Genomic DNA, 22959 nt, shown 5'->3' on the forward strand with positions numbered 1-22959 from the left:
CTGACATTTGACCACAATGCACCATAATTCACATTAGTGGGTGCATGGTATTGCTGTTTCTGGATTTTTAACATATTTTGAGGCGTTCCTTGTAAGAGGCTATATTTTTGCACCCGTTAGTAAGAGTTTAACTGAAATGTGGTAGTAGTTCCCCAACAACTAAAAGTATGTAGGAAACATAGAGCGGAAGCAAGTCTCAAACCTTTAACGTTTGAGGTGTCAGCCATGTCCTTTTGATTAGTTTTGCCCTGTAGTCACAGCCAGTTTAGAAGCCTTTGATAAGGCCTCTACAAGTGCAAGTGATATAAAATACCAATATTCATTGGTACACATACTTTTGTATATATAGTGTAAAACCTATCCAATCATGGTCTTCCCATCAAACGACTAAGGCTGCCCTCTGGCAAAAGCATCCCAAATCCATATGTAGAAATAGGCAGAGTTGAGGCAGAGTTAATCAGTGACACATTGATTTAAAAGGAGATAGAAGCTGTTTTTCAGTCTCTAGGTCCCAGCTTTGATGCACCTATACTGACCTTCCTTCTGGATGAATGCGGGGTGAAAAGGCCGTGGCTCGGATGGTTGTTGTTCTTGATGATCTTTTTGGCCTTCCTGTGACATCGGGTGTTGTAGGTGTCCTGGTGGGCAGGCACTGTGCCCCCGTTGATGCGTTGGGCAGACCGCACCACCCTCTGGAGAGCCCTGTGGTTGCTGGCGGTGCAGTTGCAGTACCAGGTGGAGATACAGCCCGACAGAATGCTCTCAATGATGCATCTGTAAAAGTTTGTGAGGGTCTTAGAGGTCAAGACAAATTTATTCAGTCTCCTGAGGTTGAACAGGTTCTGTTCTTCTTCACCACACTGTCTCTGTGGGTGGACCATTTCAGATTATCAGTGACGTGTACGCCAAGGAGCTTTTCACCTTCTCCACTGTGACCCTGTGGATGGGGATGGTGGCGTGCTCCCTCTGCTGTCTCCTGAAGTCCAAGATCAGCTCCTTCATTTTGTTGACGTTCAGGGAGAGGTTATTTTCCTGGCACCACTCCGCCAGGACCCTCACCTCCTCCCTGTAGGATGTCTCGTAATTGTTGGTAATCAGACCTACTACTGTTGTGTCGTCTCCCAACTTGATGATTGAGTTGGAGGCGCGCATGGCCACGCAGCCATGTGTGAACAGGGAGTACAGGAGGGGATTGAGCACACACCCTTGTGGGGCCCTTGTGTTGAGGATCAGCGTAGTGTCTTACTCATGTCTGCCACGGAGAATGAGAGCCCATAGTCCTCATGAGCAGCCCTCGTCGGTGGCATTGTGTTTTCCTCAAAACGGGCGAAGAAGGTGTTTAGCTTGTACGGGAGCAAGATGTCGGTGTCCGCGACGTGGCTGGTTTTCCCTTTGTAATCCTTGATTGTCTGGAGTCCCTGCCACATACGTGTCGTGTCTGAACCGTTGAATTGCAACTCCACTTTGTCTCTGTACTGACACTTTGCCCGTTTTTCCTGTTTGATTGCCTTGACGGAGTGTGCAAAGCTGTCATCAAGGCAAAGAGTGGCTACTTTGAAGAATCTCAAAAATAAAATATTGATTAAAAAAAAAAGTGGGTTACTACATGATTCCATATGTGTTATTTCATAGTTTTGATGTCTTCACTATTATTCTACAATGTAGAAAATAGTAAAAATACAGAAAAACCTTGAATGAGTAGGAGTGTCCAAACTTTTGACTGGCTGTACAGAATGTGGTAAACCGTGGGGTGTTGGGTTGAGCGTGCAGAGATTTACATAGAGACAGGGAGGTTCTAGTCAGAAAACACTACTAGGCAATAAAATAAACATAACAACGAAATCACATAGGTTTGGCTCGGTCCTTCTTCTCAGCTTCTGCTCTGTGTCTGTCCCTCTGTTCTCTCTCTCTCCACAGCTGGTTGGCACTCTCCCCTAATTACCTCTATTTGGAGCCATCCGTGTCGGGGTGCCCAGCCCGTGTACTCCCAGCAGAGGGAGCCAAGGTCGTGGCACGTACCTCCCCTCTGTTACCAACCCCCGGGGTTGGAAGAAGCATGAAATACCTTACTCGCTCACAGGAATGGCTAATTCTTGAACTTCCTTTTGTAATTAATATTTACGCGCTGCATACATGGAACAAATGTCAAAATACCCTACAATTGGATGCACTTGTGCCTTTCTGGCATTTTAGGGTATTGGTAAATTACCTGTTCACAGAGAAATGGGCATCATTTTTTATTGTATTTTTGTGTTTCTCATGCTCTCTTCTTTGTTTGTTGTAATTTTAGCACTAATTCCGTATTATGTACGTTGTATTTTTTTACTGCATTCTTGTGAAGCAGGGCTCCCTTGCGAAAGAGACATTGGTCTCAACGGGACTTCCCTGTATAAAAACAGGTTCAATAAGTAAATGTCTTTCTGAGTTTGAGTGCCAGTGAGGAGTTCTGTGAGAGGGCTTTGTACACATTGTAGCAATGACTAGGCAAAACACACATTTGAATATTGATAAGAACGACAACACGTCAATGAACAACTGTTAACTGTTCATGATTCTAGCTCAATAGTCAAATCTGTGTAACTGATTTTCTATGTGGGATTTTATGTGATTCATTACGATTTTAATAATTTGAATTTGAATTTCAGTTAGCTCGGGACTCAGTACTTCATGTGGGAGGTTCTTCAAAGTATCAAATGAGTCAGAGAACCAGTCATCCAAGGTAAATGAGTCAGAGAACCAGACATCCAACTCTCAGATGAAAACAGATACAACCAGGCAAATAATGTAAATCAGAGAACAAGATGGATATTGAGAGGCTTTTTAAAGACTTTAGTGTGTATGTATCTTTTCAGACCATAATGCTTTCACATGAAAATAAATACTGTGTAAGTAATGAAGTAAAACAAAATCCGAAATGGTTACTTTTGGAGCTAAAACACTATCCAAAGCTGTAGAAGAGGACAAACAAGAACATAATAATTTGCTAGCAAGGCCATTTCCACCTGTTATATTGATGCCTGACAAAGAAGCGACATCGTAATTTAATTTTGATTGTTGGACCACTAAAAATAGCAGCAGAGTATGTCAACAGGGAGAGGGAGAAACCTTAAAATGTTTTATGGCTGGCTGTGAAAGAGTCTTTCCATCCATTTTAAGAGACAGAGAGGGGGATCTGCCAGCCCAGCTGCAGCTCACATAAAAACCAAACAAGCAAGAACGGCTATGCCTTACTCAAAAGAACAAGCATTACCCAGGTTTGAACTACTGCTTGTCCTAGTGCTGAGAAAAAGCTGAAATTATTCCTGGATTAATGTCTGTTTACTCCTTGGTTCATAATGTCATAACTCATGCCATGGCATAAAGGCTTTACGTTTGATCTTATCTACTTCCAGTCAGTGGCAGTCGGTGCCGTTTAAGATGAGGGAGGACAATATTTTTTTTTATAAGGATGGTTTTATTTCTATTACAGCATATGTGACCCGATTCAGGAAACTAGGTGTATGTCGCAAATCACGACTTCACAGGAGAGCCGTTTGAACGTAAAAATATATTTTTATCAAAATGCGTTTTTTTGCAGAGATCTCTTCTCAAACATGTGAACTTTCATGTGCTTTAATATCAAACTTGTATGCCATCTGTAAATATGAATAAAATTGTTCATTTAGGAGCCTAGTTGGTTTAGCCACAGAAAAAGGGAGCAACCTTCCTGCTAGCTATGATTGGCTGAGGTAATGAGTGGGCTGGACATGCCGAGAGTTAAGTTTGTTGTGATGGACCACTTTCTGTAGGACGATCGTGCCATGCTGAATCTCTCTGACTCTGAAAATGAATCAGTCTGGCGTAAAGCTTTCATCAATGTATATGGGTAAGAATCTAACATTGAACCTATTTGGTTAACTTTAGCTAGCTATGACAATTGGTTTGTATTGCTAGTTAAAGCTTTCTGTTCGCTAGCCAGCTGGAGTTCGATGGCTGGCTTGCTAACGTTACTCTATGGATTGGGATTTTAGTTCATTTCATAGCTAGCTAGCTAACATTAATTGTACATGTCTAAACAAAAGACCCCAAGTTAAAGCTTGCTGATACCTAGCTCATGTTAGCGGAGGTCAGATGGCTGGCTTGATAGCTAACATTGAACCTGTTTGGTTAACTTTAGCTAGCTATGACAATCGGTTTGTTTTGCTGGTTAAAGCTTGCTGTTAGCTAGCCATTTGGAGTTCATAGGCTGGATTGCTAATGTTACTCTGTGGATTGGGATTTTAGTAAATTTTTTAGCTAGCTAGCTAACCCTTAACGTTACATGTCTAAACAAAATACCCCAAGTTAGCTAGCTAACGTTAGAAGAGGTTAGATGGCTGGCTGTGAATGCTATTCATTGACTACAGCTCAGCGTTCAACACCATAGTGCCCTCAAAGCTAATCAATAAGCTAAGGACCCTGAGACTAAACACCTCCCTCTGCAACTGGATCCTGGACTTCCTGACGGGCCGCCCCCAGGTGGTAAGGTTAGGTAACAACACATTCGCCACGCTGATCCTCAACACTGGTGCCCCTCAGGGGTGCGTGCTCAGTCCCTTCCTGTACTCCCTGTTCACTCATGACTGCACGGCCAGGCATGACTCCAACACCAAGTTTGCAGATGACACAACAGTGGTAGGCCTGATCACTGACAACGATGAGACAGTCTATAGGGAGCAGGTCAGAGACCTGACCGTGTGGTGCAAGGACAACAACCTCTCCCTCAACGTGATCAAGACAAAAGAGATGATTGTGGACTACAGGAAAAAGAGGACCGAGCACACCCCCATTCTCATCGATGGGGCTGCAGTGGAGCAGGTTGAGAGCTTCAAGTTCCTTGGTGTCCACATCACCAACAAACTAACATGGTCTAAGCACACCAAGACAGTCGTGAAGAGGGCACAACAAAACCTATTCCCCCTCAGGAGACTGAAAGGATTTGACATGGGTCCTCAGATCCTCAAAAGGTTCTACAGCTGCACCAGCGAGAGCATCTTGACTGGTTGCATCACTGCCTGGTATGGCAACTGCTCGTCCTCTGACCGCAAGGAACTACAGAGGGTAGTGCGAATAGCCCAGTACATCACCGGACCAAGCTTCCTGCCATCCAGGACCTCTATACCAGGCGGTGTCAGAACAAGGCCCTAAAAATTATCAAAGACTCCAGCCACCCTAGTCATAGACTGTCCTCTCTGCTACCGCACGGCAAGCGGTAACGGAGCGCCAAGTCTAGGTCCAAGAGGCTTCTAAACATCTTCTACACCCAATCCGTAAGACTCCTGAACATTTAATCAAATGGCTACCCAGACTATTTGCATTGAGTACTGTAATCACAGTTGTCGCAGTAACATCATGAACATTGATTGATTGGGAATCATACTTAGGCAGCCTTTTTTCCTTTGGTGTTTGTGGGTAGTTATCTTTGTTAGTGGCACTATAGCCCTGTTAAGCTTCACGGTCGTTTCCTTGTTTTGTTGGCGATATTCATTTCAAATAAAAAGAAATGTACGCTCATCACGCTGCACCTTGGTCTCCTTCCGACGACGGCCGTGACAGAACTACCCACCACAAATGGACCAAGCAGCGTGGTCAGGAGGAGCAGCGGTTTTTGGACTAATGGACTTGGGAGGAAATCCTGGACGGTAAAGGACCCTGGGCAAAGGCTGGGGAATATCGTCGTCCAAAGGAGGAAATAAAGGCAGCGAAGGAGGAGCGGCGTCGATATGAGAAGGCAAGTCATCGAAGCAGGCACGAGAGGCAGCCCCCAATTTTCCTTTGGGGGGGCACACGGGGTGATTGGCGGAGTCAGGCTATAGACCTGAGCCAACTCCCCGTGCTTACCACGGGGAGCGAGTGACCGGGCAGGCACCGTGTTATGCGGTAAAGCGCACGGTGTCTCCGGTGCGCATGCACAGCCCGGTGAGCTCGGAGCCAGCTCTCCGTAAGTACCACACTAGAGTGGGCATCCAGCCAGGGCGGATTGTGCCAGCTCAGCGCTCTTGGTCTCCGGTGCGCCATTTCGGCCCAGTGTATCCTGCGTCGGCTCTGTGATTGCTCAGTCCGTCCTATGCCTGCGCTCCACCCATTCGGGCTAAAGTGGGCATTCAGGCAAAAGGAGAGGTGCAAATGTTAAGCACCAGATCTCCAGTGCTCCCCCACAGCCTGGTCCATCCAGTGCCTCCTCCAAGGACCAGGCCTCCAGTAGGTCTCCCCACCCTGGTTCATCCTGTGCCTCCTCCAAGGAACAGGCCTCCAGGAGGTCTCCCCAGCCTGGCGAATCCTGTGCCTCCTCCAAGGACCAGGCCTCCAGCGACGGGCCCCAGTCCGGAGCCTCCAGCGACGGCCTCCAGTCCGGAGCCTCCAGCGACGGCCTCCAGTTCCGGAACCCCCAGCGACAGTCTCCAGTCCGGGGCCCGTAATGCAAATGTCAAGCACCAGATCTCCAGTGCCCCCTCACAGCCCGGTCCATCCAGTGCCTCCTCCAAGGACCAGGACTCCAGTAGGTCTCCCCAGCCTGGTTCATCCTGTGCCTCCTCCAAGGACCAGGCCTCCAGGAGGTCTCCCCAGCCTGGCGAATCCTGTGCCTCCTCCAAGGACCAGGCCTCCAGCGACGGTCTCCAGTCCGGAGCCTCCAGTGACGGCCTCCAGTCCGGAGCCCCCAGTGACGGTCTCCAGTCCAGGGCCCGTAACGAGGGTCCCCAGTCCAGGGCCCGCAGCGAGGGTCCCCAGTCCGGGGCCCGCAACGAGGGTCCCCACACCAGAGGCGCCACCAAAGTGGGGGGAGCCAGAGGCGGAGGGGGGGTCTACGTCCCGCACCAGAGCCGCCGCCGTAAAGGAAGCCCACCCGGACCCTCCCCTTTAGAGTCAGGTTTTGCGGCCTGAGTCCGCACCTTTGGGGGGGGGGGGGGGTACTGTCACGCCCTGGCCATAGAGAGGCTTTTATTCTCTATTTTGGTTAGGCCAGGGTGTGACTAGGGTGGGCATGCTAGTTTCTTTATTTCTATGTTTTGTATTTCTATGTTTTGGCCGGGTATGGTTCTCAATCAGGGCCAGCTGTCTATTGCTGTCTCTGATTGGGAATCATACTTCGGCAGCCTTTTTTCCTTTGGTGTTTGTGGGTAGTTATCTTTGTTAGTGGCACTATAGCTTTTATCATGCTTGTAGTCAAACCCCTGTGATGTCATTACCTGCTACTCCTCAGACCAAGCCCATGCATACACAGCTATACAAACTTGCAAGAAATACAATAGTTCCAGGGTTTTCTAAGGACTCAGCAGTAAAAGCCCACTCCCCCAAGTTGATTTATAGAGGTATGTCTGACTAGCCTCTTATCTCTTCTACTCCCCTACAGGGCTCTTTGTTTATCTTTTAAATGCTTTCTCACAGACCCCCCCCCCCCCCCCCCCCCCCATTTCTTTATAAGAGGCACAGACTTAAAGACTGTGGAACAATTCTAAATCCTTACAATGAATATATATATTGTTAATCTGTAGTCTAGGACCCTATAAATGTAGAGGAGGAGGGGTCCCATAGCCCCTCCCCTTCTATTAATACAACATATTATAATCAATTATTATAATACATCAAACATTTGGTGCAGCCTCTATCGTGACCCCAATTTGACTCCATCACAGCCAAGGTCCAAATTAGTTGTAAACCCAAAACGCAACACGATCCAAAACGCAACCCAATTTGACCCCATCATTCCCCCCTTTGAGACTCACCCAGAGTCTCACACCATCAATCATAATGTTCTCCTCTGAAATCAAACAGATTTGGCAATCCCCCCGATCCATTTGATCCCAGGGATGGCCTGCTAAAGGGAGAAACAACTCCTGAGGTTCCTGGAATGCTGGTGGGGGTGGGGTGAGTCTGTCTATACTCCCATTCCTCCTTCTACCACATGAAGTAAGTTTGCTCCCTTCTTGTGACATCCCCAAATGTTCAACAGTATTTTTAGCCAAGCACTTTATTATACAGCAACAGCAAAGCACAGTAGCCCTACCAGAAGTGTAACAATCATGGCACCTAGGAAAATACACCCTTAAACCAGTGTCCAATTTGTCAGCTTTTCCCAGAGTACAACCTAATTTAGCCAGGTCATTAATAATAGCTGTCATGTTGTCAAGGGAGTCAGGAAGCAACATGACACAGTAATCCTCATCGTCTATTCTGTCTTTAGGCAATATGTGCCATTTCGTCTCTGGTCACTACTGCCTTCAAATTCTGCACATTTAGTGACAACTGAGTAAAACCCTGTACTTTCAAATTAGTAAGGGCCTGCATGGAGTATTTCAAATTGTTAATCCCCTTACCCTTTAGTTCCACTCCTGCACCTGAAAACATTACCAGGGCTGTCTCTACCTGAGACAGCACATGTCCATAAGCCTCATTATTTTGAGTCACTGCTCTTTTAGCTCTGCCATTCGATCTGATACTAATTTGCAAAGAACTGTTCAGCAGCTCAGAAGCAGGTAATGTTGCTGCTGTCAGTTCAGTTTTTCCCAGATAACATCCTTTCCATCCCATGGGGAGGAAAATGTAGCCATTACCCTCACAGATCCAGAGATGATCCGGAGGTGTCTCCACGCCTTTGCCTATGTTTGACATATTTACCCTAGTTATCAATTGTTGCCCATCCAGTACATCAAAACTACTGGTACCTGTTTTTAGGCCTGTGTAAGACAGGCAATTAGTGGTGTTTCCTACATCCACATTCCCTGAGTTTGCAGATACAAACAGGGGGAGTTATCGTGGGTTTTAATCCTGTCAACACATCATCTACTACGCGTCAGATACTCCCTCCATTGTACTTTTTGGAGGTCCTATGGTCCTCAGAATCGTACAATTGCTGTTTCTTTGTCGAACACTAGTATTGTTAATTAACATCCAAAATCATTCTTTCCAATTGGTACTACCTGGGTTCCCCACAGAAAGGCTGTGGAGGTGGGTTTCTGGAGAAGGGAACAGGTAGGATTTGGAGAACAATAAATACCCTGCATGTGTGTTTCCATGGTTGAAATGTTCTTCTTTCACAACCATAGTGTGTGTGTATAATGGTGTCCTCAACATCTGATGACTTTTCAAGTTCTGTGGCTGAACCCTCTGTTGGTTCTTCTGGCCTTTGGTCTCGGCCCTCTGGCTATGGTCTCCCCGTTTCTCCTCTGGCCCCTCCTCATTGGTGGGTCTCAGTCTCTTTCCTCCTCTGTGTCCTCCAAGCAGGATGGTTTCCATCTTGGTTGGTTCCATTTTCTTTTATGGACTCGTAGTTTCACCCAGTCTCCTATACAGATGGTTAGAGCATCTGGATCCTCACCTGGGATCGGTTCTGCTGCTTTCCTAGTGTGAAAGTGGAGAAAACTTACAACAGAAGTTAGTTCCTTCATGTACTCAAAATGGTCACACTATGTCTCAGTTATGTCTATCTGTCGGTCAGTCATAGGTCTCACCCCTGGGGTATTCATTGGTCGTCTTGTTAACATCTCATAAGGTGAACACCCAATACCTTTGTTAAGGCTGCTGCGCATTTTCATGAGGACAAGGGGCAAGCATTCCACCCAGCTCATTTTTTTTTAATGACAGGCTTTTGCAATCCCCCCTTTGATCATTTAATTAACCCTCTCTGTAATCCCGTTACTCCATGGGTGATAGATGGACACAAACTTCTGGTCAACACCCATCATTTTGGCCACTTGGGCAACCACATCTCCTATGAGATGGGTCCCATTGTCTGTAGACAAAACTTAGGCACTCCGAACCTGAGTATAATTTCCCTGACTAGCAATTTTGCAACTGTTCACGCAACACAGTTGGTAGTGGGATGGTTCCACCCACCTGGTAAACCTGTCAATTATCACCAGGCAGTATCTCTTTCTTTCTTTCTTTTCGCTCTACCATGTCTATGAAATCCATAGCAAGGTGGACAAAAGGTCCTTTTGGAGTGGGGAACTTTCCTGGTTGCAGTGGAATTCCCTTGTCTATGTTATATAACAAACATGTCGAGCGACTTCCACCGAAGGTGGCTCCTCTTCCTGTTCGGGCGGCGCTCGGCGGTCGTTGTCACCCGTCTACTAGCTGCCGCCGATTCCCTTTTCCTTTTCTGTTGGTTATGTCTGTATTGGTTTCACCTGTTTCTCATTTGGGGTTTTGTTCAGGGCTATTTAAGCCTTCTAGGCCCGCCTGCTTTTGTGCGGGCTTGTTTTCTGTTCTGTTTGTGGATGATTGTGTTTGGTTATGTTTTTGGACTGTTTGGTGTCCTGTTTTGGGGAGGTCATTATTTTCGCCTGTTGTTGTTGGCGTGATCTTATTCTTACCGGAATAAATACGGCAAACCCAAAGAACCCTCTGCTCTCTGCGCCTGACTCCGCACCCACCACTCCTAGCTACGTGACAGCGCAATAATAAATGAACTGTTTATTATTTATTTTTTATTCATATATTTATTTATTTTTAACATGTTGGTTAAACTTTTGGCAAAACCATTGGGCCAAAATCTTCTCCTGCTAAATCTTCTCCTCCTCCTAAATCTTCTCCTTCTCCTAAATCTTCTCATCCTCCTAAATCCCCCCTTTGACGAATGGCTCAATCCATGAGCCAATCGGCAAATATTAAAGATCATGGTTGATGGTAAACAGGGCATGCCAGACAAAAGATGTAGCCAAAAGCCAGACCTAGGACAGAGAGAACACCCTCTCTCCCTCCACACCTGGTGATTGAGAATATCAGCCTGTTGCTGTTTCTCAAGATCAGTAGTTTCAGATGACACCACCAACTAAAAAATAAAATGCATGTGTGTGACAACTGGAAACAGCCAATTTGGCCGCCTCATCAGCAATGCTGTTACTAATTCTAGCATTATCACACCAACCCGCGTGTGCCTCAACCTTAACAATAGCCAATGTGTTAGGTTTACAAATAGCTTCAATCAACTGTTCAACATAAGGTCTGTTTTTAATAGGTGTGCCTGTGGTATTAGTAAACCCTCTTGCTCTCTAAACCCCACTAGCAAGTAAGGGCCTTCCCTTCCCCCAATTCACAAGCTGTGTTCAGCTAATAAATCTGTCTGTTACGCAGATAAATGGTCTGGTATAACCTCAATATCACCTTCCACATCTACTTCAGCTAATCTTACATGTGTCTTCCCTGTGCGTTGACCTATATAGGCAGATCCATCAACGAACAACACCATGTCAAAGTCAAGCAGAGGTACATCAAAAAAGTCTTTGTCCGGTACACATTTCTAGGCTGTCCCGATGTCCCTGTTATTGTTACTGATGATTTGCTCAGGGAAGCTCTCCAACAACTTGTCCAGGTTTGCCTAGACAGGAACAGTGAGCTTTAGTGTCTATTATAAATGATAGTTCATGTCCTTAACATTAAGAGTATCCATTGGCTCTTCTCTTCCATTATTGAATTCATACTGGAGTAGGGGTTTCGGGCACCTTCATTGTTGATTCTGAGGGAAATGATAACTGTTAGTGTTCTGATTTCCCATTGGCCATGGCTGTCCTCTGTCATTAACTTGTCCTCCTTGTCCATAGGGCATAAGTGGCCCCAGGGAACATTTCCAGCTCTGGGTGAGTGGTACTGTGGCTGAGTTTCCTCTTGCAGACACACAGTTTCCTCTTCCCCTGTTGTAACCTCTTCCTCTTCCATTTCCCCCACTGCAAACTCACATGCCCCAACTGCCCACAGGTCCAGCATTGAGTGTTGTTCCATTCACGAAGGGCTCTGGCGGGCCCACGTCCTCTTCCAGTCCATGTTTGTGGGTCACCATAATGTTGAGTGGTGAAAAGCACATACCCTTCACGCACCAGGTTCACAGGTGTGACTGTGGGGGAGCTGCAGGCTGTGGTTGTGGTGAGCCTGTAGAAACAACTTGAGCAGCCATCTAGGGTCTTGTCTTCCAGTCTGTCCCTTTTTGTGGAGTGAGTTGGGGTGGCAAGGGAAACTCCCAACAGGAACTGTGCCTCCTTTTTCTTCCAACACCATCATCCCCATCACATTGTCTGATACAAGGGCACTTCTTCCTCATCCCCTTCTCCTTGTCCATTCTTCCTGTCTGAATTATCTCCTTGACTAAATCCAACCTAGTCTTGTTGAATGAATATCTATGTTCTCCTGCCATCTCTGTCCTGATCATCACCCCTCCAGTTTGATAGAGTTTGTTTTGTTGTTTTGTACGTCTTGCTTGCCTTGAACTTACCTCAGTTTTTTCTGTCTACAGTCATTCACCTGGAACACTCATCCCATCCCTACCTGGTCGTCGGTGACTTCAGTTACTTTCTTGGATCTGCTTACTCAATTTCATCAACTCACCTCCGCTGCCCGCTCCGCTACTTTGATTTTTCTATCACTACATTTAAACTTGTAAATAAATACTCACCTTCGTCTTACTCTCCTTGTCCTGGTCTGCTTCTGGGTTCTACTTTAGAGAACCGTGACAGAACGATCCGGCCAGGAATGAACCTAGCGGACCTGGACTCCGTTCGACATGCCATTACCCATCAGGGGAAGATATTGGGACAACACAGCACGGCGCTACAGGAGATAGCGATTTCAGTCCAGAACTTCTCTGCTAGCTTGGCGAGTATCCAGGATCAGCTCAGTTTGCCGGCGGATTCTCCACCACCTGTTTCACCCCTCTCACCTGCCGCTTCTGGAGCGGTTTCCTTCCGTGAGCCCAAGGTACCGACGCCTGATAAATACGAAGGGGATTTGGGAAGATGTCGTTCATTTCTTATGCAGTGTGGTTTAGTGTTTCATCTGCAGCCCCACTCTTACGCCACAGACAAGGCTAGGATAGCTTTTGTTATTGAACTGCTGCGTGGTAGAGTTTTGGAATGGGCTTCAGCTGTTTGGGAACAACAGGACACCTGCATGGCGTCATACCAGGAGTTCACGGCAGAGATGAGAAAGCTTTTTGACCATCCAGTCCGAGGTAAGGACGCAGCTAAGCGGTTTTTCTCTCTTCGCCAAGGAGCTCGTTACGTGGCAGACTTTGTGATTGAGTTCCGGACATTGGCTGTGGAGAGAGGGTGGAATGAGGAGGCACTACAAGCGGCTTTTTACCAGGGGTTGTCGGAGCAACTCAAGGATGAGCTGATCTCCTATCCGGAGCCTTGTGACCTGGACAGTTTGGTCGCATTATCTATTAGGGTGGATAACAGAGTTCGAGAGAGAAGGAGGGAGAAGCAGTGGGTCCGGTCCAATCAATCAGCTACTCGGTTACCATTCGGGTCAGGAGGTGGACCAGAAGGTGTTAATCATGTTTCCTCACACAGGATTAGTGGAGGAGTCCTGCCGCCAGATCCTGAACCTATGCAAGTGGGGCGGCACGGGTTAACTAAGGACGAGCGCCAACGTAGACGTGAGACCAACAGCTGCCTCTACTGTGGTAGCTCGGGACATTACATCTCCGTTTGTCCTCAGCGCCCGTTAAACTGCTCGTCTCGTTAAGTTTGGGAGGTTTGTTAGCGAGCCAGTTTCAACCTCTCAAGAGCCCTGTCAGACCTCGTTTTCCTGCTACCCTCATAAATAAGAATCAGAGTTTAGCGATTAACGCTTTCATCGATTCAGGTGCCGATGACAGCTTCATTGATGCCGACTTAGTGGAACAGCTGGGGCTTTCCAAGGAGCAATTACCGGAAGCCATTGAAGCAACCACTCTGAACGGCAGTAGTCTGGCACGGATCACTATGAGGACTGAACCGGTTAAGATGTTGTTGTCGGAATCATTCAGAGGTTATTTCTTTTCATTTTGCCTTCCCCCCATGTTCCTCTGGTTCTTGGATACCCCTGGCTAAGAGAACACAACCCTCGTTCGATTGGGTGACTGGAAAGGTAACTAGTTGGAGCATTGAGTGCCATGCTAACTGCCTCAGGACTGCCTGTTCTCATGCTGTCCCCAGTCGGGTCAGTGAGTCTGCTCCTCCTGATTTGTCCCTGGTTCCTGAAACATATCACGAGTTGGGTGAGGTGTTCAGTAAGCAGAAGGCTCAGTCACTTCCTCCCCACCGACCTTATGATTGTACGATTAATCTGTTCCCTGGAGCTGCCTTTCCCAAGGGACGATTATACAGAATCTCTCGACCTGAGCGGGAAGCCCTGGAGACCTACATAAAGGAGTCTCTTGCTGCAGGTCTCATTCGTCCCTCGTCATCACCCCTGGGAGCTGGATTTTTTTTTGTGAGTAAGAAGGATGGCTCTCTTCGACCGTGTATTGATTATCGGGGGTTGAATGATATTACGGTCAAGAACAAGTACCCCCTGCCCTTGATGAGCTCCGCTTTCGATTCTTTACAGGGTGCTACTGTGTTTACGAAGCTTGATCTACGCAATGCGTATCATCTGGTTCGGATCAAAGAGGGGGACGAGTGGTTGACTGGGTTCAATACACCTATGGGACATTTCGAGTACCAGGTGATGCCGTTTGGACTTTCCAACGCTCCAGCAGTGTTCCAAAGTTTGGTGAATGACGTGCTGAGGGATATGATCGGTCTGTTTGTGTTCGTTTACCTGGATGACATCCTGATTTTCTCCAAGGAGCTTTCCAGCCACATCCAGCATGTTAAGCAGGTCCTGCAGCGGTTATTGGAGAACCGTCTGTTTGTGAAGGCAGAGAAGTGTGATTTTCACGCCCACACTACATCCTTCCTCGGGTACATCATCTCCAGGGGTGAGATCAAGATGGACCAAGAGAAGGTTTGGGCGGTTCGGGATTGGGCCCGGCCCGGTACGAGATTGCAGCTCCAGAGATTCCTGGGATTTGCGAACTTCTATCGGAGGTTTATCCGTGATTACAGCCGGGTGGCCGCCCCTTTAACTGCTCTGACGTCTTGCACCAGAATTTTCTGTTGGACTCCTGAGGCAGACCGAGCATTTCTGAACTTGAAGAGCCGATTCACCAACGCCCCGATTCTCTCTCAACCTGACACTTCCTGTCAGTTTGTTGTTGAGGTGGACGCATCTGATGTGGGGGTGGGCGCCATCCTGTCCCAGCGTAGCTCCACTGACGGTAAACTCCATCCCTGCACCTTCTACTCTTGTCATCTTTCACCAGCTGAGAGAAACTACGATGTGGGTAACCGGGAGCTTCTCGCTGTGAAGCTTGCCTTGGAGGAGTGGCGTCACTGGTTGGAGGGAGCGGAGCAACCGTTTGTGGTCTGGACTGACCACAAGAGTCTGGCTTACGTGCAATCGGCTAAACGTCTCAACTCCCGTCAGGCCAGGTGGGCTTTGTTTTTTGGACGCTTCAATTTTTCCCTGACGTTCCGACCTGGGTCGAAGAACGGCAAGGCGGACGCCTTGTCCCGGATGTTCTCCAAGACGGAGGAGAGTGGGGCCAAGACTGAGACGATTATTCCCCAGAACCTTGTCGTGGGAGCCGTTACATGGAGGATTGAGGAGGATGTGATGGCGGCCCTTCGGACGCAGCCCGGCCCCGGTAACGGTCCACCCGGTCGGTTGTTCGTGCCTGAGTCGGTCCGTTCTGATGTCCTTCAGTGGTCCCACGCCAGCAAGATAGCTTGTCACCCTGGCGTTGCCCGGACTATGGCGCTACTGCGCAGACGATTTTGGTGGCCTGCCATGGGAGAAGATAGCCGGAGGTTTGTTGCCGCTTGTCCTGTTTGTGCGCAGAATAAAAGTACCAATCGGCCCAGCTTTGGGCTTCTTCACCCCCTACCTATTCCCCGGCGACCTTGGTCGCATCTGGCCCTGGACTTTGTCACGGGGTTGCCCTCTTCTGTTGGGAACACGGTCATTCTGACCATTGTGGACAGATTCAGTAAGTTCGCTCACTTTGTCCCCATCTCCAAGCTTCCATCTGCCACTGAGACGTCCGAGATCCTTGTTAGGGAGGTTTTCAGGGTCCACGGATTGCCCAGTGACATTGTTTCTGACCGTGGTCCTCAGTTTACCTCTGCTGTCTAGAGATCTTTCTGTTTGGCCATTGGAGCTACAGTCAGTCTCACATCTGGTTTTCACCCCCAATCTAATGGTCAGGCGGAGAGAGCCAACCAGAAGATGGAGTCCACGCTGCGCTGTCTTGTCTCCTCTGATCCCACCTCTTGGTCCTCTCAGTTACCCTGGGTCGAGTATGCCCATAATACTCTCCCTTCATCTGCAACTGGGATGTCTCCCTTCCAGTGCCTGTATGGTTACCAACCTCCCTTGTTTCCTTCTCAGGAGAGGGATCTCTCGGTTCCCTCTGTCCAGGCCCACATTCGTCGTTGCCACCGGACCTGGCATCGGGCCAGGAAGGCCCTCCTTAGAGTTTCGGACCGGTATCAGATCCAGGCGAATCGTCGCCGTATTCCTGCTCCCGCTTATACCATCGGAGATAAGGTTTGGTTGGCTACACGGGATCTTCCTCTACGGACTGAGTCGAAGAAACTGTCACAGAAGTTCATTGGTCCGTTTGTGGTAGAGAGAATCATTAATCCTGTTGTGGTTCGACTCAAGTTGCCTGCAACGCTTAGAGTACACCCCACCTTTCATGTCTCCTGCCTCAAGCCAGTTCTCCTCAGTCCTCTGTTGCCCCCTCCTCCTCGTCCTCCTCCCCCTCGGATGATCGGAGGTGGTCCTGCCTACACGGTGCGCCGCATCATGGACTCCAGACGGCGGGGTCGAGGGTTCCAGTATCTTGTGGATTGGGAAGGATATGGTCCAGAGGAGAGGAGTTGGATTCCTCGGCGTCAGATCCTTGATGCTGACCTGCTTCGTGACTTCTACCGCCTTCACCCTGGCGCTCCGGGTAGTACGCCCGGTGGCGTTCGTCGGAGGGGGGGTACTGTCACGAATCCCGCTTCCTGAGTCTGTTTTTGCCTGTGTTCTGTCCTGGAGTGTTTTCCGGTGTCCTGGAACGCACCCTGTCTGGTTGCCGGGCGACGTAGCTAGTTGGAGGATCTCTGAGTACCCGCACCTGTATCCCATCAGCTATCTGCACACCTGGTCCTGATCATCACCCCTCCACTTCATAAGCGCTGACCTGACATCCATTCCCTGCCGGATCGTTAGCCATGAACAGTATGTTGTGCCAGCGTATCAGCCTCCAGTTTGATAGAGTTTGTTTTGTTGTTTTGTACGTCTTGCTTGCCTTGAACTTACCTCCGTTTTTTCTGTCTACAGTCATTCACCTGGAACACTCATCCCATCCCTACCTGGTTGTCGGTGACTTCAGTTACTTTCTTGGATCTGCTTACTCAATTCCATCAACTCACCTCCGCTGCCCGCTCCGCTACTTTGATTTTTCTATCACTACATTTAAACTTGTAAATAAATACTCACCTTCATCTTACTCTCCTTGTCCTGGTCTGCTTCTGGGTTCTACTTTAGAGAACCGTGACACCCAATGTGATGGCTCTTCTTTCTATCTAATATTAGTTATGACATTTCATATCAGGTAAGGAGAATTTACACAGCATGTTAGGATAATTAACTTGGCAGATTAGGAGACTTTAAATTAAGGTTAGGAAAAGGTTTGGATTAGCTAAAATGCTCTCCTAACCTGCTACGAACAGTCACTTCTGGTCATAGCTGTACTCGCTCTAGTCATAACCTGGTTTTAGCTTTGAAGTATGATGGTACTGCCATGCACCTAAATAAAACCATGGTATTGCATCATTTTTACCATGGTATAGATGTGGATCATAGAAATACCATGGTTTTAACCTGCATTATACATTCTATCATGGTAACGCACAATTATGACCAATGGTACACAAAAAAATCATAATATGATACCATCTTTATTAATTGTGCCTTACCATGGTACAATGGCAGTATACTGCATAAATAAATAAAGAAACCCACCAAGGTCAAAAGAGTTTGGTTGATATTATATTGATGGATTTATATACCATTATGGGCAAGTTTTTAGCACTACGCTACTATTGTTGGTCCTAGTTTGTCTCTAACATCAAGGAATAAGGGAAACAGTTGCGGTGAAAATAGGGTCATACTTTTAAAATTAATATTACTGTTTTATGCTCATGTTTGGGTTCCCTGTGTTGTCAACCAGAAATGTGAGATATATGGTAGCCTAATCTTTGGCATTTTGTAATCAATATAATTAATAGTAGAGAGGCGAAGCAAGAGGGATAACTGGGCCAAAAATGTGTCTTCTCTAGAAATTGCAATTTTTTTCCACTCACCAAGCAAGGAGTTTTTTGTATGGAGGTCATTTACCATGTAACCGCTAGGCTACCTGCCACCCAAAATTTTCTACTTAGAATTTGGGGATATTTGGTAGGCTATTTGTAAGTCAACTTGTCTATAATTAGATACATGCAGCCTCTCTTCTGTCATTACTTGATACTAAATAAAGCCTTGCTCACCAGAATAATGTCATTCATCAATAAAATGAGTGCATAATCAACAATCTAGTTGACGTCAGTAAATTTCTCTTTAATTTCTGCTTCTCCAGGGGACCAGTTTTAATGAAAGAAAAAGGTGTGAAAACATCCGAACATGTTTCTGATATTGCAGTTCATCTTGGCTACACAACACGGGAGTGCATTAGAGCATTAGCTAGGTCTATAATTATATAATTTTATAACAATATACACTTAACTCTACAGGAATTCATATTATAATAGGCTACATGTGTCCAGACTTCAGTTAGCCTATTCCAGCTGTTACTGTTCACAGCTGAAACTCAAAGGTGATACTATGCAAAAATTATCCTGCACAGACTGCGAAAAAAACAACATTAAAAGAGATAAGAAGTTTACATGCCATAGTAAGATCTAAGATCAGCATATCCCGGGATCTTTTTCGGCTTTCTCAAAACTGGGATAGGCGCTTATTAGGGTTATTGTAAACAGGATATGTTGTTTATGTTTCAACTCAAAAATAGAATTCTTGAGTATCCTGAATATTAATGAGACATTGGTGTGCACGTAAACGCAGTCTCAGTTTCGCATATCATGGGTGTTGTGTGATCATGTTTTCATTGGATTGTCAAACAAATCACTTCAAAAAGTAGGCTACCTATGCAGTTAGATCCACCATAATAATTCCATTATAATCTGTACTGGACCATATAGCTTACTGGTTTAGGCTACTTTCAACCCTAATTTAGATATGTTTCGGCTTATAATTTCTGATATTTGGTTGGCCAAATAATAATTTCTGACATTTGGTAGGCCATTTGTTTGTCAACTAGTTAGATACATTCAGCTTCTCTTCTGTCATAATTTGTTGCCCCAGAAGACTAAATAAAGTAGTGCTGACCCGAATATTGTTTTACATCGATAGAGTTAAATGCTTTAGTAATGTCGTTAATCTACCCATCGTGTCCGATTTCAAAAAGGCTTTACAGCGAAAGCACACCACATTATGTTAGGTCAGAGCCTAGTCACTAAAAACATACAGCCATTTTCCAGCCAAAGAGAGGAGTCACAAAAAGCAGAAATAGAGATAAAATGAATCACTTACCTTTGATGATCTTCATCAGAATGCACTCCCAGGAATCCCAGTTCCACAATAAATGTTTGTTTTGTTCGATAAAGTCCATAATTTATGTCCAAATACCTCCTTTTTGTTTGCGCGTTTAGTTCACAAATCCAAATTCAAGAGGCGCAGGCACTTAGTCCAGACAAAAAGTAAAAAAAGTTATATTACAGTTCGTAGAAACATGTCAAACGATGTATAGAATCAATCTTTAGGATGTTTTTAACATAAATCTTCAATAATGTTCCAACCGGACAATTCCTTTGTCTTTAGAAAGGAAAAGGAACAGAGCTCGCTCTCACGGCCTTGCGCATGACTGAGCTCATGGCATTCTGCCAGACCCCTGACTCAAACAGCTCTTATTCGCTCCCCCTTCACAGTAGAAGCCTGAAACAAGGTTCTAAAGAATATTGACATCTAGTGGAAGCCGTAGGAAGTGCAATATGACCCCATTTACACTGTATCTTGGAAAGGCAATGATTTGAAAACTACAAACCTCAGATTTCCTACTTCCTGGTTGGATTTTTCTCAGGTTTTCGCCTGCCATATGAGTTCTGTTATACTCACAGACATCATTCAAACAGTTTTAAAAACTTCAGAGTGTTTTCTATCCAAATCTACTAATAATATGCATATAATAGCAACTGGGACTTAGTTGTAGGCAGTTTACTCTGGGCACGCTTTTCATCCGAAGGTGAAAATGCTGCCCCCTATCCCAAACAAGCTTTAGTGATAACTGCCAAAGTGCATTATGCCTAAAACTTGCCCTTAATAAAGAAATATCCACAAAAGTAACAATGTAGGTCACTTACAGAACCCCTAAGCAATTGAAATTTTCCAAAATTAAACATTTATTTTAGTGTTGTTGTTACGCCCTGACCTTAGAGAGCCATTTTATTTCTCTATTTGGTTAGGTCAGGGTGTGATTTGGGGTGGGCATTCTATGTTGTCTATTTCTTTGTTTTTGGCCGAGTATGGTTCCCAATCAGAGGCAGCTGTCTATCGTTGTCTCTGATTGGGGATCATACTTAGGCAGCCCTTTTTCCCACTTTCTATTGTGGGATCTTGTCTTTTTTTGTTGCATGTCTTTGCACTACTAGCTTTACGTTCGTTGAGTTGTTTATTGTTTTTTTGGTGGAACATTTAAAATTAAAGGAAAATGTACGCCTACTACGCTGCACCTTGGTCTTCATTTAACGACGGACGTAACAGTTGTAAAGGTAAAGGTTAGTTTGTCCCATTTTTCTACTGTATCTGTTTCAGAGCTCTACCCATAGTGCACTATTTTATTACAGGAGGGTAACCCAAGCAACGAAAGAACAAGGCTAACTCATGCTATCTCAAAGTTTACCATCTAACGCCCCTTTGCCAGCTAGCCTATGCAGGAGTGAGCTAGCTGCACTTCAAAGTGATTTTAGTCAATTTTAGTAAAACAGGAATATGTGTTGACATAAACAGCAGGTACTGTATGTATTGACATGCATGCAGATTATAATATACTTTTGTTGAAATAGCTGACAGCAAGTCAAAGACGTAAGACCTTAGTTAGAAAATGTAAACATTTTGCTAGGAGAGACATTGAGTGACTGCTTTTGTTCCCCTAACAATCATCGGTCCTTTCCGATGTGACCTTGGGATTTTCCATGGGTGTTGGCAAATATGGTTGAATTTCTACTCTATGGTAGTATTGAGAGAACTTTAAATGTAAATGTATTTACCAGGGAAGTTGACTGAACACATTCTCATTTAAAGCAACAACCTTGGGAATAGTTACAGGAGGAAGAGATAAATGAGCCAAATGTAAACTGGGGATGATTAAGTGGTCATGATGGTATGAAGACCAGGTTGGCAATTTAGCCACGACACCAGGATTAACACCCCTACTCTTACGATAAGTGCCATGGGATCTTTAGTGACCACAGAAAGTCAGGACACCCGTTGAACGTTGTCAGGACCCGGTTACGAACTCGAGTCTCCGGTGTGAGAAACAGTCACTTAGTAAACTGAGCCACTAATAGTCGGCAGAACTCAGAAGATGAGGCAGACACAGCAGTACTAGAGACGGTGGTTTAATAAAGTAAAAAGGAAAAGATCTTCAGGCAAAAAATATAAATCCACAACGTCAAAAGTAATTCCAAGAGAAAAAATGTATATCCTCCAAGACACAAGGAAAAATCCACAAAGTGGTAAGAACAGCAGGGAAAAAACAAACCTCAAAAGAATAATCAAAAATAAACAAGAACAAAACCAGAGTACCTCAAGAAAATCCAACTAGAGAAACAAATGTTCACAGCATGGCTGGGGCTGGGTGCTAACATACAAACACAGAGCAAAGAACTGAGGAACACTAAGGGTTTAAATACGTTCAAGGGAAATGAGGCACAGGTGCAAATAATAACTGGAACAAGGGAAAAAACAAAAGGGTCAAAAAAGCACAATGGGGGCATCTAGTGACCAAAACCTGAACAATCCTGGCCAAATCCTGACAAACGTCCCATATGAAAGACGGCACCATACACAGGCCAATGTCCCCTATCATTGCCCTGGGGCATTGGGATATTTTTTTAGCCCAAAGGAAAGGGTGCTTCCTATTGGCCCTCCAACACCACTTCCAGCAGCATCTGGTCTCCAATCCAGGGACTGAGCAGGACCATCCCTGCTTAGCTTCAGAAGCAAGTCAGCAGTGAGATGCAGAGTGGTATGCTGCTGGCCTTTTGTTAGTGTACAATGAATATATATGCCAAATGACAGCTTGACTGTGCTAGCTTGCCTTCAAAACATTTAAAAATGTCTAATGTTTGGTGATTTCAATGAAATCATTATTTAAATGTATGCAGTGTTATGACACATACAGTTGAAGATGGACGTTTACATAAAACTAAGCCAAGTATATTTAAACTCAGTATTTCACAATTCCTGACATTTAATCCTAGTAAAATTTCCCTGTTTTAGGTAAGTTAGGATCACCACTTTATTTTAAGAATGCGAAATGTCAGAATAATAGTAGAGAGAATGATTTATTTCAGCTTTTATTTATTTCATCACATTCCCAGTGGGTCAGAAGTATACATACACTATATTAGTATTTGGTAGCATTGCCTTTAAATTGTTTAACTTGGGTCAAACGGTTAGCCTTCCACAAGCTTCCCACAATAAGTTGGGTGAATTTTGGCCCATTCCTCCTGACAAAGCTGGAGAAGCTGAGTCAGGTTTGTAGGCCTCCTTGTTCGCACACGCTTTTTCAGTTCTGCCCACAAATTTTCTATAGTATTGAGGTCAGGGCTTTGTGATGGCCACTCCAATACCTTGACTTTGTTGTCCTTAAGGCATTTTGCCACAACTTTGGAAGTATGCTTGGGGTCATTGTCCATTTGGAAGACCCATTTGCGACTAAGCTTTAACTTCCTGACTGATGTCTTGAGATGTTGCTTCAATATATCCACATAATTTTCCTCCCTCATGATGCCATCTATTTTGTGAAGTGCA

Source organism: Salvelinus alpinus, chromosome 3, assembly GCF_045679555.1.
Source record: "Salvelinus alpinus chromosome 3, SLU_Salpinus.1, whole genome shotgun sequence".
In the NCBI taxonomy this organism is placed as follows: Eukaryota; Metazoa; Chordata; class Actinopteri; order Salmoniformes; family Salmonidae; genus Salvelinus; species Salvelinus alpinus.